Raw genomic sequence first — 6,000 nt, 5'->3', positions numbered from 1 at the left:
ACAGAGGAAGAACAGAGGGAAACACGGAGGAAGAACGAAGGGGGACAGTAGCAGAACAGAGGGGAAGTGGGGAACACAGAGAAAGAATGGAGGGGGACAGCAGAACGGAGGGGGACACGGAAGAAGAACAGAGGGGGACAGCAAAACAGAGGGGGACATGGAGGAAGAACAGAGGGGGACAGAAAAACAGAGGGGGACACGGAGAAAAACTGGAGGGGGACAGCAGCAGAACAGAGGGGGACAGCAGAATAGAGGAGGACAGCAGCAGAACGTAGGGGGAACAGAGGGGTACAGCAGAACAGAGGGGGACAGCAGCAGAACGGAGGGGGACACGGAGGAAGAACAGAGGGGGACAGCAGAACAGAGGGGGACATGGAGGAAGAACAGAGGGGGACACGGAGGAAGAATGGAGGGGGACAGCAGCAGAACAGAGGGGGACGCGGAGGAAGAACGGAGGGGGACAGCAGCAGAACAGAGGGGGACGCGGAGGAAGAACGGAGGGGGACACGGAGGAATAATGGAGGGGGACACGGAGGAAGAACAGAGGGGGACAGCAGCAGAACGGAGGGGGGCACGGAGGAAGAACAGAGGGGGACACGGAGAAAGAACGGAGGGGGACACGGAGAAAGAACGGAGGAGGACACGGAGGAAGAACAGAGGGGGACACGGAGGAAGAACAGAGGGGGACACAGAGGAAGAACGGAGGGGACAGCAGCAGAAAGAATGGGGGGGGACAGTCAGCAGCAGAATGGAGGGGGAGGGGGACAGCAGCAGAATAGTACACTAACCTGGACGTTTGTCAATCTCTGTTAAATCACTGCAGGCAAACTTGGGGACCTCGTGGGCGGAAGGAGCCTGGACTCTGGAGGAGGAATCTGAGACAAGGAGACTCAAGCTGGCTGGCTGCTCAGGAGACAAATTTAAGTGTGGCGCTCTGTCCCTGTGTCGTCAGTGGCGTCACTCTGGCTGGGGTACGTACGTACTGTGTGGGTGGCCTGCGGGGGGGTGCACTGCCCACACTGACTGCCAGTGCCAGACCAGTTCCTGTCAGTCCGCCCCTCAGGCCTCAGCTGACGTCACTGGTTGCTAGACGCGGGGCGGCCCCTAGCCTAGCAACCAGACTGCCAGCCTATGACGAGTCATCCTCCTGTGCTGTGACCATGAGATGCAAGTGAGTGAAGTGAGTGTGACTGTGGCGGTGCCGCGGCGGCAGACAGGCAAAGTCGCGGAGCGGACTGATCTGGTGGTCACTGTTTTTTTTCATTCCGGGACACTGTATTGTTCCGGAATGAAGGTGCCCGGGACACAGGACAAAAATTTAAAATCAGGGACAATCCCGGGCAATCCGGGACATGTGGGCACCCTATGCTGAGCATGTGTACTCAACTTCTTTGGTCGACCATGGCGAGGCCTGTTCTGAGTGGAACCTGTCCTGTTAAACTGCTGTATGGTCTTGGCCACTGTGCTGCAGCTCAGTTTTAGGGTCTTGACAATCTTCTTATAGTCTAGGCCAGGGATATGCAATTAGCGGACCTCCAGCTGTTGCAAAACTACAAGTCCCATCATGCCTCTGCCTCTGGGTGTCATGCTTGTGGGTGTCAGAGTCTTGCTATGCCTCATGGGACTTGTAGTTCTGCAACAGCTGGAGGTCCACTAATTGCATATCCCTGGTCTAGGCTATCTTTATGTAGAGCAATAATTCTTTTTTTTTAGATCCCCAGAGAGTTCTTTGCCATGAGGTGCCATGTTGAACTTCCAGTGACCAGTTTATCTTGGTCTCAACAGACCACAGGACATAGTTCCAGTAATCCATGTCCTTAAAGTGGAGTTGCCACCAAAAAATAAAAAAAGTGTTTAAAATTCTTAAAAACCTGTCCTGAGTGGAACCCATCCTGTTAAATTGCTGTATGGTCTTGGCCACCATGCTGCAGCTCAGTTTCAGGGTCTTAGCAATCTTCTTATAGCCTAGGCCAGTGATGGCAAACCTTGGCACCCCAGATGTTTTGGAACTACATTTCCCATGATGCTCATACACTCTGCAGTGTAGTCGTGTATCATGGGTAATGTAGTTCCAAAACATCTGGGGTGCCAAGGTTCACCATCACTGGCCTAGGCCATCTTTATGTGGAGTAACAAATCTTTTTTTCAGATCCTCAGTGAGTTCTCTTACCTTGAGGTTCAATGTTGAACTTCCAGTGACCAGTATGAGAGAGTGAGAGCAATAAAACCAAATTTAACACACCTGCTCCCCATTCACATCTGAGACCTTATAACGCTAACGAGTCACAAGACACCGGGGAAGGAAAATGGCTAATTGGGCCCAATTTGGACATTTTCCCTTAGGGGTCTACTCACTTTTGTTGTCAGCGGTTTAGATATTAATGGCTGTATGTTGAGTTATTTTGAGGGCACAGCAAGTTTACACTGTTATACAAGCTGTACACTCACTACTTTACATTGTAGCAAAGTGTAATTTCTTCAGTGTTGTCACATGAAAAGATATAATAAAATATTTACAAAGCTGGGAGGGGTGTACTCACTTTTGTGAGATACTGTATATTTGGAGGACAGTATCTGGCATCTTGGAGAATTCTGTGAACATCTTTGGCTGTATTCATGCCTCTACTTTTTATAGGTACATGTGTACAGTAAAGTAAATCGGAATGCACGAAAGAGCACATTGACATGCATTGACGCACATTGGCGATTGTTTTAGCACACATTGAGATGCACTTCGTATTGTACAACAAAGCTTGTGTGTGCACACATGCACTAAAGGGATTTTAACGATTTTAATGGTGTATGTAGCTTTGTGCATATCCCATAGAAAAGGAACAGCAACTGACAGTAAATGTGCGATGTCAAAAGGGAGGCAGGCTAACTGCTCTCAGCTATAACATGTCAGGGCATGTATGGTTCACAGGACAGAAATCTAATTTCAAAATGTAACACATCTGGGCTACAATTTATATAGAGTACTAGAGGCACGCAATGCTGTCATGAGATAACTTATGTAAGTATATCTATGTTTTTTATACTTTTTATTACCTTGAAATAGGTCTTTATATTATATTTAGCTGATTAATGGCATCCGTATACCGGCAGAGTTTTTTGTTTGTTACAACCAAAGATGTTAGAGTTGTGGTAAATGATGTCTTAGCACCCATACTATCCACAAATGTGTGTACTGTTGTTTTAAAATGTAATTATTTAATTTAAGTTCTTAGTAACATTTTTTTAAAAGATGTGTACAAATCAATCAGATAATGTATTTAGGGTGCAAGCTCACGTATTATAATGTTTCCGTTCTGTGACACAGTGTAGTGCTCTTTATGTTCCCAGTTATATTTAATTGTCTGTTTTTCCCCTTTTCTATCATTATTTGCTTTACTGCATTTTTATTCAGATGTTGGTGGTTTCTAGAAACACTCAGACTGCATCTGTCAGGTATTACAAGTCTAACTTAATAAAGATCATAGGAACCTGAAGCAGTGTAGAAAGGAAAGTTAGGTTTTACATTATCCGCTTCATGACCAGGTCATTGATACATAATTGCCCACAAATTTAGCAGTGTTGTGGTGTATTGTATTGGCAAAAATGATGATTTCCATTTTTTGGGCCACTGTGGTGCATTATTTTCAATAAATATTTTGCCTGAGGTCTCTTTCAAATGGACTTTTCGAGCAGGTCGTCTGTCAATTTTTCAGGTGGACCTGTTGGAAGCTCCATGCAGCTCTATGGGCAGGCTGATGTATAGGGACTCATGTCTGAGTCTGTCCAGGTCTGTAAAAAATAAAAGCAAAAGGACTGCTTAATTTTTTGTTTTTACAGACACAAAAGTGACAGATCAGAGGTAGCCTGATGTAAACAGACACAATCCTATTTACAACTGGCCAACCATAGAGCCATTAGGGATCTGAAGATGGGTGTCACAAAATTCACATGCGTCCTGTTCAGCTAGGGTTGCTACCTCATCTCTTTAAAACCCAACACATATTAATTACACAGGTTCTATGGCCAATTAAGGTGGTAATTAACTCAGTTGGTGCCTTACAGTATCTCACAAAAGTGAGTACACCCCTCACATTTTTGTAAATATTTTATTATATCATTTCATGTGACATCACCGAAGAAAGTACACTTTTCTACAATGTAAAGTAGTGTGTACAGCTTGTATAACAGTGCAAATTTGCTTTCCCCTCAAAATAACTCAACACACAGCCATTAATTCTAAGCCGCTGGCAACAAAAGTGAATAAGCCCCTAAGTGAAAATGTCCAAATTGGGCCCAAAGTGTAAATATTTTGTGGTCACCATTATTTTCCAACACTGCCTTAACCCTCTTGGGCATGGAGTTCACCAGAGCTTCACAGGTTGCAACTGGAGTCTTTTCCACTCCTCCATGATGACATCACGGAGCTGGTGGATATTAGAGACCTTGTGCTCCTCCACCTTCCATTTGAGGATGCCCCACAGATGCTCAATAGGGTATAGGTCTGGAGACATGCTTGACCAGTCCATCACCTTTACCCCCAGATTCTTTAGCAAGACAGTGGTCATCATGGAGGTGTGTTTGGGGTCGTTAACATGTTGGAATACTGTCCTGTGGCCCAGTCTCCGAAAGGAGAGGATCATTCTCTGCTTCAGTATGTCACAGTACATGCTGACATTCATGTTTCCCTTAATGAACTGTAGCCCCCCAGCGCTGGCAGCACTCATGTAGCCCCAGACCATGACACTCCCACCACCACGCTTGACTGTAGGCAAGACACACTTGAATTTGTACTCCTCACCTGCTTACTGTGACACACACTTAAAACCATCTGAAACAAATACGTTTATCTTGGTCTCATCAGACCACAGGACATGGTTCCAGTAATCCATGTCCTTAGTCTGCTTGACTTCAGAAAACTGTTTGCTGGCTTTCTTGTGCATCATCTTTAGAAGGGGCTTCCTTCTGGGATGACAATGCAGACCAATTTGATGCAGTGTGCAATGTATGGTCTGAGCACTGACAGGTTGACCCCCCCCCACCCCCTTCAACCTCTGCAGCAATGCTGGCAGCCCTCATACATCTATTTCCCAAACACAACCCCTGGACGCTGAGCATGTGCACTCAACTACTTTGATCGACCATGGCTAGGCTTGTTCTGAGTGGAACCTGTCCACAGTATGGTCTTGGCCACCATGCTGCAGCTCAGTTTCAGGCTCTTGACAATCTTCTTATAGCCTAGGCCACAGGCATGTCCAAAGTCTGGCACGCGGGCCAAATCGCGGCCTGCGTTTCGGTTTTGAACAGCCCGCCTGGTTATTTGGACATATATATGTTTTGTGGCCCCCAACGAGCTCTCAGGGCCACAAAAGATATACATGCTGGCGGGGACGGGAAGTGCCGTACACACAGGAGAATTTCCTGTGTGTATGGCAGCCTCTGTAATAGGAAGTCCCGTCTCCTCCGCTGCCATTGGACGTCTGTTCTGTCCATCATAGGAGGCGGGACTTTGCATTAAAGAGGCCACCGAGAAAACAGGATTTTTACCTGTATGTAATCTTTTGGCGCCCGTCCCGCCCCTCTCCCTGTCCCCAATGAGGCTCCAGATGGATGGGCATAAATCAGGCTGCACTGATGGCAATGGTGAGTCTGCATTCATGACAATGGGGGTGCTGCATTCCTGGCAATGGTGGGTGCTGCATTCCTGACAAAGGTGGGTGCTGCATTCCTGACAAAGGTGGGTGCTGCATTCATGGCAATGGTGTGTAGCACTAACCCCCGAAGGAGCTGCTGGTTAGATTTGGGCTTACTGTTACCTCCTGTTTTCCTCGTTGCACGTCTAGGGGTTCCTGTGGTAAATGCCCCAGTAACTTAGAGACTGACAACAGATCCACCTGAATGGATTTTCTTTGCAAAAACGTAGACAATGAACAGTCTCCTAAATTGGGATCAGAGGGTTGGAAAGGAAATTCAGGTACTCTTGGTGTCAAAGTAAAATTGTTGAAGAAC

The 6,000-nt window shown here is 46.8% G+C and overlaps 1 protein-coding gene across 1 annotated transcript in view; it reads left to right on the top strand.

Moving 5' to 3' along the window:
• Nucleotides 1-2,900: 2,900 nt before the first annotated feature.
• The window catches only part of LOC143960347 (uncharacterized), a 309,948-nt gene continuing 306,848 nt past the window's right edge, over nt 2,901-6,000 (top strand). The window contains exon 1 of the mRNA XM_077468843.1: nt 2,901-3,013. The gene's annotated coding sequence lies outside the window, so the exon portion shown is untranslated. The remainder of the gene's footprint in view (nt 3,014-6,000) is intronic.

The sequence above is a fragment of the Lithobates pipiens genome, unplaced genomic scaffold (genome assembly GCF_037356315.1).
Source record: "Lithobates pipiens isolate NorthernLeopardFrog02 unplaced genomic scaffold, aLitPip1_a1.2 Scaffold_11, whole genome shotgun sequence".
Taxonomy (NCBI): Eukaryota; Metazoa; Chordata; class Amphibia; order Anura; family Ranidae; genus Lithobates; species Lithobates pipiens.
This window is presented reverse-complemented; position numbering and strand designations above follow the sequence as displayed.